This window comes from Pipra filicauda, unplaced genomic scaffold, assembly GCF_003945595.2.
Source record: "Pipra filicauda isolate LSUMZ 115617 unplaced genomic scaffold, ASM394559v2 scaffold112_size3218982_pilon, whole genome shotgun sequence".
NCBI lineage: Eukaryota > Metazoa > Chordata > Aves > Passeriformes > Pipridae > Pipra > Pipra filicauda.
In genome coordinates this window covers 271,001-285,654 of record NW_024103574.1, presented here as the reverse complement: position 1 = coordinate 285,654, position 14,654 = coordinate 271,001, and positions in this window count along the sequence as shown.

Genomic DNA, 14,654 nt, shown 5'->3' with positions numbered 1-14,654 from the left:
GTGCTGGCAAAGAAACAAGGGTAATGTTTCAATTTTCTCCATCTGGTGAGATATTTTCTGTTAGTTTTTCTCCCTCTCTGTAGTTATTGAATTTGCATGAAGAACTATGTATTGTAGACTAATAAGATTTCCTGAAATAGAGTGGAGGAAGCATGACCTGTCTCCCACTGAATCTGAGGTTGTGTGAGATAGAGTAAATTCTGTCATGTTAATGTTATTGAGAAGTGAAGCTGAGGACCAGACTGCCTTCCTGCCCCTCTAGTGCAAAGGGGGAGTTGCTGGCATGCTGGCAGGGAGGCTGGGATTGGGACTGTGAGTCACTGTACTCTAAGCACATCATTCCAGTCTTCTCAGTTTACAAAATCAATTAAAATTTCTTTATAATGCTTCTTTGTTTTCCTAAATATCAGTCATTCCAGCATCTGGTCTTAAGCATCTAAGCATCTTTTTGTGGCTTAAACTGCAAGCATGGTGGGTTACATAAACTTCATTTATATTAGGTATATTAGGAATTACTTTTTAAAAATAATTCCATATGGGAAAAAGCAATATCCTCTCTGAATACCAGATCCTGTGTTCATGATAGCCCTTGTGAACAATTCTCTGTATTGCTGGGGGAGTCCCCATTACAGACTGGCTCACAAATGAGGTGCGGTTTTGTTATAGCCATAAAAAATAAAACCTGACATTACTTGCACAGAGAGAAATTTTTGGTCCTTCTGAAGTAACCACGTGCTGTACTTGTTGGATCCGTAGACAAAAAGAAATACGTGATGTTCGTAATAGCAAATGGTTTTTGAATAGTTCAACTCCTTGAAGCAAAGCACTCGTTGGGAGGGCAGTACAGCAAAGCATGGCTAGCAAAGGTGGACCTGGCAATGAAGCTCTGATTGGTGCTACTACACCAGCTCCTGGCCAAAAACACTCCTAGAGATCTGATTCATGTCTGAAGTGGGATAATTCCTCCCTCTTGCCCTCATTCTATATTTGGTAGTACCCAGCATTTATCTGAGGATTTTAGCCAATTTCCTCTACTTGGCAAATCCAAGTATTCAATATTGAGTTGAAATAAAGAAATTGTATTAAAATTATGAAGTAATTTAACACCCCACTTGTTTTTCATTTATTTTTAGTTTACCTTTGGTTGTTTTAGGCGTTTTGGGTACATTCAGTTCACATTTTTAGGTTTTACTTCATGTTTGAGAAATCTAGACACTTTTTTTAATGGAAGCTCAGATTCACATTTATTCATATAATTTCAACAGTCAGGGCTTTAAGAAAAATAGCAAATATCACAAGATTCATAGGAAAATAATGAGAGTTGACAACACTATAAATTTCCTCTGAGCATACTTCCATTATAGTTAGATTATTGGACACAGTTATTTGTTACTGCAAGACTTCCTCTGTATGGAAAGAGCAGAGAGCCTTGATCTGAAAGAGAATAAAATCCAAGAAGCAGCTGTAAATTCTCTGTGAAAGAGCAGAGAGACAGTGTGCATGTGCATGCATGCCTCTGTCTCCACAGATAGTCAGCACTGAACACTGAAAACAAAATGCTGTTTGACTTAACAAGTAGGGAGAGTACTCAGAAATGTAGAGGCACAAAAACGTCCATGCAATTTCACAGCTAAATACACTACAATTATAATCTAATGCAATAACAATTTTAAGGGTCATTTCATAGTAAGAGATGAAATATCTTTTGAGTGGTAGAAAGCTCCCACCCAGCCATCACCTAAACAATGGTTATGGTCCCTGGGAGGGGAAACATTTGGACCAAATTGCTGACGCAGGGACAAAATACCTTTTCAGGTGTTTTCTTAGTGTACCTGAATTTGTAGAAGATAAGACAGACTTTAAAATTACACATACCCATACACATCTGGAGTCTCAAACTCAGCATCCCTATCAAAAAAAAGTTAACTCTGCCTGATCTGTGGGTTCGATGTCTAAATCTTTTACTAGGCAATTATTTAGTTATTGCTTTTGTTTTTTTATTTAGTCTTTAGCAGTTCCACAATGTCCCTATGTCTGGAAGAAAACTGTGCATGTCCCAGGACACAGAGTTGTAGAACTATTGATAAATAAAGGGTAACTATTTTTTAATGAGGTCTAAGTATATGGAAAATAGTGCACTGTGCTTAAAACATGAGGACTTTGGGTAAGATCCTAACTAAAGACAAAAGTAATGGGAAAATTCCTTTTATCCTGTAACTTCAGTCTCAGTTTTTTCCTTTTTATGTGTTTGCAAAGTCCATCTAAGTCTTATTTGTGATGATGTTCGTTTCAGCCCCCTGTTTTTCTCCGTGGTCCAGCAGTGACTGGGAGCACTTCAGAGACAGCACACTTTCACATTACAGCATCTCCCCTGGCTGGTAAAAAAGAAGTATTAATAAGCTCCAAAAAAGCCTCATATCCAGTGCTTTCACCACCACAGTGTTGTTCATTAACATGTTAATAAGCATCAATAGATGCCTCTAAAAGCAGCCAAAATAGAGCTACTCCTTCCAAACATATAGATATAGCACAGTGATATAGAAGTACTAGGTTTGAAAGGAGAGTTCCATTCTATTTCGTGGGGCTTTGAAAACAATGATATAAGTCACCATTATTAAATCAAAAGGACACCCTCTGTGCCTGCCAGCCTTTATGTCTGCCAATCAGATTTCTGGAATCCAGTGTTTTCCCTTATAAAGCTAAAATGTGGTATGATGAGTTGAGAAAGGCAGAAAAAGGGAAAAAAGAAATTTTGAACTGATCCAAATATAAACCAGGAATTGTTAAATGTTTGTGAAGTATCGCACCAAATTTTCAAAATTAAGTCTTCCACGTTCTGCTGAGCTACAGCTCTCATTTTCTGTTTATCCAATGTATGTATTTTTTTTTATTCAATATTCCATCTTCCTCAGAGAGTGTCAACTAGCTTTTCAAAAGGAAAAATAAAATAGAAAGGGAGCAGTTGTAAGAAATGTCATGTAAAACAATGTGTGTGCGTACGAGTAAAAAGGGGAAAATATGATGAAAATTATGTCAGTTTAAAACATTAAGGAATTAGAAGCAAGTAATTGCATTAATTTAAAAAGATGTCTTCTGAGGTAATAGAAGGCAGGGATTTGCTTATCAGAAGTGTAACTACTTGCCTTCTTAAATGCATGATCCCAATGGAAGTAGCTGAGATTTACAAGGCAGCTGTATGTGTGTAATGTGACAGATACTTCTGTTTGCTCAAGAAAAGCATTGAAATAGCTAGCCACTTGAGTTGTTGGTTCACCTGTGTTGCATGGAATGTAAATAGGTCCTAACACTGTTTATTCCAAATGGGATTTTTTTAGGTGATTCACTCCATAGAAGCCAATAAGACTGAAACACGTTAGCTTGATCACATACCTGGGTTTGGACTTAGTAGTGTATGACTGAAGCATTTATGAAGGCAAGATCCCAAATTCTTGCTGGTTTTAGAAGGTTATTTAAATTTTAAGATTACAATTGAAGTAAGTACTTACTAAATGTTATCATTCCAGCCAGTTTTATTCTTTGTCTATTGTGCAATAAGAATAAAATCCCAGGCGAATGTATAAACCCAAACCTGAAACACTGGCAGGCTTGTGGGGGAGTGCTGACAAAGTCTTAGGGTCAGGGCTATTTAAAATGCATTGGTTTCTGAATGCTGCAGAAATGAAGAAGCACAGCTGAGAAGTTCAAGATCAAATTATTATCCCAGCTGTGCTATCACTGCCAAAAGGGGAAGTTCCTTTCACCTCCCCAGGCTTCCTCCTAATTAGGAAGTCCTGCCTTTTCCTGTAACAGGCTCTGGCACTTGCAGTGATTCTGTAGGTGGATCCTATCCTCTATCCTATCCTATCCAATCCAATCCACTTTGCTTGCTGGGTCAGTTTTCCAGTATTTTGCCCAGCTGAAAGAGGCCAGGTCTAGGAGGAGCCAGAGGCAGGAGACGGGAGTGCATGGTGAGGAGCACACACTTGTGAGCAGATGGCAGAGCAGAGCTTTTCCAACAGCAGTAACCACTGGGATCAGCTCTCCATCTTATATGTAGCTTCACCCAAAGCAACAGATTCACCTTTGACAAAGTTTCAGTGGCTTTGCTTTTAACACGCTTATAACTGATGTAGATATAATTACTTTTCCCAACATATATTTTCAGGTTGGGGATTGGTGTCTGATCCAATGAAGGGGCACAGTAAAGTTACTTTGTGTTATCTGTGATCATGAATAAGAATGCTCATATTTTTTTCACAGGCACTTTTTTGAAGAAGCTGACTTCTGAAAGCTTTTAATTGTTTTCCTCTTTTATAAGTGATAACGATCAAACAAATAACAACCTGCTCAAAAAGGCACACTTTATAGAAAATCACTCAAAAGACAGTGCTTACCATAAACGGTAAATTTCCTTTTGAGGAAATGCCATATGTGGGGAGCTGGACCTTGGTCTAATATGTCTGTTTTGTTATGTGGTTATTCCATCAGACAAATTCCTCATTCAAGGTGTTTCAACCTGAAGTACATTTCAATATTCAGACTGTCAACATCTCTAAATTGGTTTATAATACAAAAGCTGATGAAAGGAACTTTATGAAAGAAACAGTTATAAGAAAATACCAGAAAACCACACTAGATCTAATTATGCTCTGAAGAAGTAGTTATATTTATAGTTGTGTTTTGTGCCTTGGACTTTGTTTTCACATCTTGGAACTATATTCAGACTACTTTGAATTTAATTTACTCAGTCAAAAGCCAAGCCAGTGTTGTTTATTGTGTGGATTATATTCATGCTTACTGAAGAATTCACAAGCCCTGAGTTTCTAATTATTGTTTTTATCCATGCAGTGAGATGTTTTGTATGTTGCCTTCTGACCGTTGCCCAACTGGAAATAGTTTCCAGTTTTGTAGGATTTTGGTAGCAAAACCAGAATTTTGTAAGGCGCGTGCAAGTTTAGTAGATTTGCATAACTCTTAGTTTTATGTTAGAATATTTGCTGGAAATATATTATGCCTTTCTTATTTCCTGAGAAAGCCAGTGATTCGTGGGATTTTGTCCTGTAGCTCTGCTGTGTGGCCCAATGATGACCTCCAGCATCATACATGCTGTGGCACAGACTAGGAAAGATAAAGAGACTGCAGCATTCTCCCCAGCAGAGTTACAGTTCTGGGGTGTAGGACAACTTGTATAAACACTGGCTGCACTTCTCGCTCGTCCAGGAGAGAAGAACTGGAGCAAGTTTCTTTAGTGCTTTCTTCAGCTTTATTCAGAGGTTCATTTGCTGTGGTGCTGGGCTTGGGGACAGAGGTCAGGCACATGCTTCATCCTGGTGTACCAGCATGGGCCTTTTCTGTGTTGTACCCGTATAAACAAAAAGGTTTTAGTACTTCCAAATGATGTACTTTTTTATTGCAGAATATAGTCATATGAGATTATAAATTCAGCTGCCGGCTCTTTGTTGATATAATGTTTGAAATGTTCTTGTCCATAATAAGGACATTTGTTTTGTCTTCATTAAGCTCACTGCCATTTTTCACCACAAGATAATGTAAAGTCTGCTATGTATGGGATTTCTGTAAACAAAACAGTGCTTAGTTGTAAGAGCTCTCAATATACAACTATCAGACTCTTTAACAAGATGTTTTAAACTTCAGAAAAGTTTGACTTATACATTTCCCAGATGCCTTCTTTCATTGTTGCTCTTAAAGTTCCGCTTTAATGTCTACTGTGGTTTTGGACATTTTGATAATTCATAAATTTGGTGTTTAGGGTAACATTTAGATAATAATGGTTTATTATTTTCTATAACTGTTTATTGTATGCTTGTAGATGTAATTTTGTTTTGCTATATATAGGATTGGCCATATTCCCTTATTTTATTGTTGTGCAAATTCAGGTTCTTGCCTGAATTTCCTTCCTAGTCTCCCATTTTTTCCACAGACAGAGTTCTCATCATCTGTGGAAACTGATTGACCCAAGGGCCTAAAAACTTTTTTTACCTGTAAAAAAGATACCAGAAGAATGCAGCACAGTTAATGTGGTGATTTGTCCTTGCAATTCACTTCGATACCTTATCTTTGGGAGCACTGTAGTGCGTGTTAATGTAGTACATTTAAACATCAGCAGATGGGGCCCTTGTTTCCTTTGAAGAATGATTTCTCTTTGAATTTTATTTTTTTAATGTCTGTGGCAAGAATGAATTTTTCTTGTTAAAACACATTAAATTAATGTAGTCTTTGTAGCAGATAGGGATCTAAACGCAGATCAGAATGCCTGAACTTTAGTGGGAAGCCAGTGTTTCCAAATCTAACTGGAGATCTAATTTTCATGGCTGGCCCTTATTTCTGTAACTGACTGAACAAAAACCTCTGCTTTGAATACCTCAGACATTTTCTAGGGTTTGGAAACCATCTGTTTGCCTTGTGGTTGAATCCATCTTTCAACTGTATTTCATAAATCTTTCCAGAGGTAAAAGAATAAAGCAAATTCTGTGTCTTCTCCAGAACAGGCAGCACTTTTCGAAGTTATTTACAAAATGCAGTTTCCTTCTCCAAAAGTGAAATAACAGAAGGGTTGTATAAAAGTGAAGAAAAAGGCATTGTAGAAGCAAAGCAGAAATCACTGTAAAGACTAATGCTTTCTTTTAACTGTTGCATCTAAGGGAAAAGCATAGGAACATGCAGCTAAGGGGAGCATGTGTCAACTCAATTTCCTTGCTTTTGAAAGACTTGAGTTATAAGTGGAACGGGTTCAATATTTGAATATAGTCGTTTTGTTTCTAAGCTTGGTTGTCCCCTAATGATTCTGTTAGAACTAAAATACTTGCATTTTGTTTGTAAGTAAAAAAAGGTACAGAGGGTGAAGCGATATACTCTGATGCCTTAACCAATCTTATGAATGTGTTACAAATTTATACTTGTAATTTGCAAATGGGTGTCTTGTAGTTTGGAATGACTTTTTCAGAGTTGTTAATCTTTCTGATCTAAATAAGAATCTTATTGGAATGTGGCTATAAAGTGGGTTTTTAACATAATGTATCATAGAGGGCAAATCTTTCATATTATTAACTTGAAATGCCAAAATTTCTCCTTCTGTGTCATTCTAATCTGTCATTTAAAATGACTGCTACTTGCTTATGTGAGCTTCTTCACATGGTAAACATGTGGACTAACTTACAGACTACAGGTTTGGATTTTTGGGGGAAAAAACCAGAATAACAAATACATTAAAAAATCCGTAAGTGAAGAAGAGAAGCTGTGTCTGAAAGAGGAGCAGGCAGTTTGTGTTTGTTGGATATTGTACCACTACCCAAGGGTTGATACTAAGGGTTAAAGTCCTGCAATTTTAAAATTGAAAATTACATAACGTGCAAACAGTTATTAGGTTAAGCACATTGATTTGGTATATAATTTATTATTGGTTATATGTAAAAAATTACATATGCAGCCATGATTTACATTTATTCTTTACTTTTACGTATGAGACCTGTTACTAACATTAAGCACATTTTTGGTGCCTAATGGTGCAGGCCATGCAAGGCCTGTCAAAAATTATTAATATTTTGATTCTATTTTTTAACTCCATTTTTGTTGGAGGTATGATTTGTTTTCCAGAATTTAATAGGGAGCAAACTTCAGAACATTTTACTGGTTGCTCATAGAGCTGATTTGAGGGCATACCTCATAAACTGTATGTCCCATTGAAAGATCACCCACCATTCTGCTTGAATTATAATTATTTTATCTGTGTGATATGGTATAATCTGAGCATCTCAATGCTTCCCTGTATTTTATTACTGATTTCCTCCTATATTCCCCTATATATTTGTCTGGTTTGGACCAAGTTGTTCTGTGCTTTACACAGATGAAATATAGGGAGAAATAATCTGATCAAATCACTGGAGTTGTACTGGATTTTTACTGGTGAAATTCCCATAAAAATTTTGTTCCCTGCAGACATTCTGCGTAGTGGTGCTTCAACTTGAGGGAAAAATTGACTTGCACGCCGCATTGACTCTATTGGCATTTTCTTCCAAAATGGCAGTGGATTATTTTTCTGGTAAATAAGAAATGACAATTTTATTTGGGCCACAAAACACTGGGGAAAATAGTTTCCTATACTGTACACTTTTCTTTCTGTATGCATGAAAAGGTATGATTTTAAGGTGTGCATACAGTGTATAAAAACAGACAAAACGTTTAGGTTAACTATGAACTAGTTCTTATATAGTGCATTAGATAAGTAAAGGGAGACTTAGATCCAAGGACACAGTACAGTTGTCTAATTTAAATTATTATTAGTGGCTTATCGATCATTTTACTCAACTAATTTTTGCATCTCATTAGCCAAGTATTCGTCATGCAGATGGTAAAATGGAATTTGAGTTACTATTGCTCAAGAGGGAAAGTAAAGAGGTTTAAACCTTTGAGTAGGAGGAAGGGAGGGAAAGAAAGTTAAAAGCGAGGTTACTCTCTTTAGAAGTAGGAAGTCTGCTTTAGTTGGAAACTGAGATAGTGCAGCTGTTGAGAGCAGCTTACATCTTTGGTCATGATTTGAGTGTCATTTGAAACTGTTCTGTACATTGTTAAGTGTAAAAATGTAAGAAAGGGAAAGGGCTTTGAAGAACAAGGCCCTTTTGGAAATAAATATCATATTTACAGTAGCTTTATCTAGGAATTTCTACACATATAAGTAATAATCATTACTAGGCATCTGTTAGACTGTTTAGCTAATTGTACCTAGTACATTTTCTAAATCTAGAGCTTATCTTGCAGCTTGGTGGTCTCTTTTTTTTCCAGTTAGAAATGTACTAAAATAAAAATGTGAATTAAGATGTGAATTATATAGGTTAATCTTAAAGCTTTCTCTGTAGCTCTTTTTGAGAAAAGGTCTTTGGAGAACTTTTCTAATGGATGCTGGTTTTGGGTTCTGTCTTCTTGGAAGGCCTGCACGGAGTACATTGAATAAAAACAATACATAGACTACCTCTTTTTTTTTTTTTTTCCCTAATTTGATGAGCAGGTTTGGATGTGGTGGAAGTGTTCCCGTGTGCTTCTTTTCTTGCTGAGGGATTGTAAAATGCCTGGCCACAAAGTATAACATAATGGCTGTTTGATGTAGCTCACTGTGGGGTAAATTTTGGAGAAAATAGGGATGTTCCATTCATTGTATTTCTGAGGTTGGAGCTCTATGAACAGGGTGAAAGCTTTAGGTGAGAAGAGCTTTTGACACTGGTGGTGTCAGAAACTCTCAGATACCGTGGATCAAGAAGGGAGCCTCCTCCAGATCAGAGTTCACATCTCTCTACATCTCTGCACCTTTAATGGGGGAAGGTTGGGTATATTCAGTATATTCTTTTTATTCCCTACAAAACCTTAAAATTGTATAAAAGGGACTTTTATACAATTTAAAATTTAAATTTACCTTAAAATTTACCTTAAAATTGTATAAAAGGGACTAATGTAAGAAAATACATAGTTTTCTCTACGTTTTTGAGCACGTCAGCAGAGCTGGTTGTGCTTACAGCTCAACCTTACTGAGCTTGGAAATTTCCTCAGATCAGGAGCTCTAGCAAAGCCAGTGCCAGAGCTGACACTTTCATTGCATGTCAGTGGATTTACCAAAATGTGGCAGGCTTGAATTCCAGCAGCTCAACACCCTGCTCTTACAGCTGGAGTCTAGGTAGCGCTTAGCAATGCTCCTGAGGAGCTGTCTGAATCCCAGGGCTATCTGTTCAAGATTGCAGAAAGTTTGACATTATTAATTCTAACTTTGGATTGTCTGACTTAGAACTCCATGTTTTAAAACTTTATTTTGGGCATGGTTTCTTAGCTTGGCTTTCAACACAATGTTCTACATGAGTAATGTTTGATGTTTCGCAATACTTTAAATTAATAGATAACCATTTACAATGTTAACACTATCTTAATGAAGATTTTTGCTTGGGATTAGAAACAGCTGCTGGAAATACAGTTCATCTATCATTTATAATCTTCTATTAAATTTGCACCTGGCAATGCAGCTATAGTTAAAAGTCTGTTAATTATGAGACCTGTGTTTGGGAGGCCTGTAGTTCTCTCATTTCCAATCTCATCAGGCTAGAATTTAATATGTAATATTTAGACTAGGGTGTCCATTTTACTTCTTGGGTGGGTCAACATTTAACTTCTTCCCTTCTCAATAAATAGGTAAATACTCAAGAATTAGTAGAATGTGCCAAGTAAGAAAAGAATTGGTGATTCTTTTTTACTTTTTTATCCTGTTCCTTCTGAAGCTGTCTTTGCCTGGAATGGAAAAACAAATAACAGAACAGGGATGAAAAATAGTTCATAATAAATGATTTAACATGTATAACTTTTTTCATTTGTGAATTGTCTGTGAGCTGCTTTGATTTTCTCAAATGAATTTGCTATTCAAAATTATTCACCAAATACTTTATCTGAATAATTTTTGGTCTAGAGATTGTTGGCAAGCAGATTGTTGCATGTATTTGAATTTCTAATTTCAGATATCACTCTGTATATGTTGATTAGATGTAGTAACGTTTGCGATCCCTATTTGAAAGAGAAGGTACTAGAACTCTTAAAATGAGATTTCTGCCTGAATCCTGGTGTTTGCAAGTTCAGAATTATCAGTGAGTACATAGTCTCCAAGTGGATGGGCTATTCATTGCTCTTTGAGTGTAAACTCGTTTGACAAATTCTAACTCTGATGCCTCTCTCAGAAACATAAAAAACAACAAATTCGCCAAAAAATTGATATATGCAAAACCTGACGTATTTCTAAAAAAGTATTAACTTGACCTATATTATTAATGTTTTTAGTTTTCCAGATCCGATAGTGGGTACAGATTGCCTTTCTCAGGGAGCTGCCATGGTCAGGGCAGATCAGGCTGGAGGCTGGTAAGAGGATTGGAAGAGTTTATAACAGCTGAGTGAATAGGACTTGAAAGGAAAATCAGAGTATTTCATAGTAACAGAATAAATAAACATGTCAATTTAGGGGCCACATTAAACTGTCCAGTATTGCATTATTTTAGGTTGAAAAATCTAATGAAGAGTATAGGAAGGATGGATGGGCAGAGAGAAAGATGATTCAATGTATTGTTTTTATGTAGCAGTTTCATACAAACTATCTCTAACCAGCTTACCAATAATGAGATATTGGTATATGGAACTCAATACAATAGCTTTTACATTTGTCACACAGGAAGACAAGACAATCTCTTGAAGAAAAAGAGATGGGGAAAATGATGAGGAGTATTAGAGGAATGATGTAAGTTCTCCTGTAGGGAGAGAAACAGAAAAGCACAGAAGAATGTGTGAGAGTGAGGAGGATAACATGCAGAGTGGAGCTAGAACTGACCTGCTGGATCATCTAGTCTGACATCTAAAATACATCACAGGAGGGTTTGCTATATTAATCATCTTAGCTTGCTTGCTGTAGCAGTTGGTCACGCAGCTTTTGCTTAATTTTACCACTTTGAAAGTGGCATTTTGGGGTAGCATTTCATTGGGTGTTTTGCTATCACAAATGCTTTATATATCTTTGTTGGCAGTGTATTCTATACCCAATGACTGGACTAAATACAGGCAAGTTCTAAGAAGAAAGTTCAGGCTTGGTTTAAAAATGAATAGTGATTTCTTAAAGGAGGACCAATGTTTTTAACTAGATGGGTTAATACATCCCCGTGAAAGAATAACCTCTAAGTGTCATACTGATGTGGTAGAAAAAAGGGGTGGTGGCCTTAGGTATAGTGGCCAAGTGGATTCCTAAAGTAAGTCCAGAAGAATAATTGTCACTGAATACACGTTTTATTTTGCTTTAATAAGTAACTTCGCAGTGATTGTGTTGTCACAGTTCTGGATTAGAAAAAGTCTGTAACCCTTTGGACACTGCTGATATTTAGAGTGACAGAACGAAATCGTAGAAGATACTACTGTATTAGTTGGACAGTTGAGTAATGCATAATTGTTTTTGAAATCATGACTAATAGTGGGAGTAATTTTAATAGGATTTGCTGGGGAATAAACAGGAGACCTCAAAGAGAATTATGGAGAGTGAACTTTAAAGGGAATTTTGGAGAGGGAACGAATGTTTTAGGCTCAGGGCTGATTTCGAGAGCTCTAATCTCATCAGTAGAGGAAAGATTAAGTGTGGCCTGTGTTTACATGCCCATGCAACTCCACAGAAGACAAAATTAATTGTGCTGACACAAATCAGAAGAATTTAGCTCCTTCTTGCAATAAGGTGACCAGCATAGCAGATGATCCTGCCAAAATCCAGTGAAATACTGAAGCTTGCACTTTTTCAATCTTTTTCTAGCTGGATGCTGTTCTTCTAGAGGTTTGCTTTCTCAATTTTTATGCATTTTTTTTTTTACAGTGCACTTTCATTATAAGTCTTTTTTTCCAGTTACATATTTTCTGGAGGCTTTTGAGATCTTCCTAAGCACTTTTGTGAGTCTTTTTATGTACCTCTAGTTACAGTCTGATTGCTGACTGTTTTGGATGAGTATTTGCAGTTTGGATGAATAGCTGAAGGTGCACCAAATGGCAGCATTCAGAGGTGTTTGACCAAGAATGATTGACAGTGTCTGTAACTACTTATTATGTCAAAGCTTCAGCACACCGATTGATGGGAAATGATGTATAATAAATTAGAATGATCACACATCATTTCCCATCGATTGAAATGCCAAATTCTTTGATGGAGTAATGAGTTATGGCCAATACTACTCACTGTCTTAGTAGGAGATTGATTGCATATCCCTTCATCAATGTGATCAAACAACTAAGGAATCCAAAGTACACATGTAGCACACAAGTTCTGCTGCATTTTCAGTATAATGTGAGAGCAGTACTATAAAATCAGTGTTGCTTCTGTGGCATTATCAGCCTGAGTATATGTGAAACATAAGTAAGCATGTAAATGTGACCGAATTCATTCAATACAGACGCTTTAAAGAAACAAGCTCTAATTCTCTCTGTTTTACAGACCAACAGAAGATTGAGTTTAAATTTACCAAAATCAGTTATGCAATAAATTCAAATTTAAAAAGTCCTAACTAATGAAAACTCCGTGAAAACTCCATTTTTGTTTTAATTTTTTCTCAATTGCATGTCCTTACAGAAATTAAACTTCATTTGCACTGACCCAGGAAAGAGTAGGTAGAGCTGTATCTCGAGGAAAGTACAAAACCTCCACATTAGTAAGGAAAGTTTCTAGCAGTCTCCTAAGAATTGCTTTAGAATTTTGTGTTTTTCTTCCCTTTGATAAAGCTCTTCATCTCCATCTCCACCTGTATATTATTTGTACTGGCTAGTCCTTCTTTCTCAGGAGAGATACTTCAGTGCAAAATGCATGTGTGCACACACACATTGAACAGTATTTAAAAGGCTGCACTGTGCCTATTCCAGTGTGTTACTGCTTATATACTCAGTGTTTCAGCCATCCAGTTGTGCTTCATATATAGCAGTATTCTCCATTAGCCAAAAAAACCACCAAAAAGCATTGCCTAACACACAAGATAATGTAGTTGAAGCAATTATGGTCTAGAACAAAAGAAGAATAAAAAGACCTGTTTCTGGAGCCCATACATTGAACACAGAAGCCATTTGTTTATTATTTATCTGTGAGAGAATCTGATAATGAGGAAATGTGGATTTCTTGTGTACTTAAGTGACTTTCAAGTCTTTTATAAATAAATTTCCACTTGAAAGAATAATACTAAAATGAGGATTTCTAGATTACAGTTGCACAGTAAGGACTGGTCATCAGAGCAACGACAGCAGTAGGAGATCAATGGATGGAAGCTGACTTTACAACAGGCGCTGTTGCTGTCTTGCTGTAGCAGCATGAGGCTTAATGGGGGCCAATTAACCCTACCTGTCATGAAGATTTTGCAGCAGGCACTCACTTTCAAAGTGCTAGAGCAAGACAGCTCCCGAGATTGGAGCTGGCTAGTTTAAGCTCCCATGAGAATCTACACTGCCCTGCAATCACTACTTTTATGGACTATGGAACCTGTGCAGTGTGAAAGCACTGTGGTCACACTGCAGTACTGAGTCTGCAGGCAAGTATTTGTAAATTAGGAAATGCTGGATTGTAGGTTGCTTGTTGATACTTATGCTTGTCTGTATATGCATATTCACTATGGCAGAGCCTTTAATTACATGATCACCTGTTATGTTTTTCTACCATCTTCTGAATGCATTCCGTGGGTAACAATTAGCAACTTTTTAGTATCTTCTTAGTAGAAAAAGAGAAGCATGTTTCTATGGTTGTATGGATCCTGGCCCCGATGAAATTTGAAACTTGAACTTTTGTTCTCGAAATGTGATGAACTTTAGGTCTAAATGAGAATGCAGCAGGAAAAGCCTAGGAAGTAGGAAAGACATGATTTGCTTGAACTATGAGCTAGGTCAGATGGGTACCAAAAAGTGGTCCAAGGCATCTTTCTCTCTCTTCTCCATCCCTCCATCCATCCATCCACCTACCCACCCACCCTGGAAGGGCCGGCTGGCACTGAGGCTTCCAGTATATCATGGACAGTGTTTCAGTTTCTTTGGCTGGGTATAGACTCAGCTATAGATTACCAACAGGGTTGCTCTGCAGATAGTCTTTTGACAGTCTGTAGTTGCTGACTGCTCAG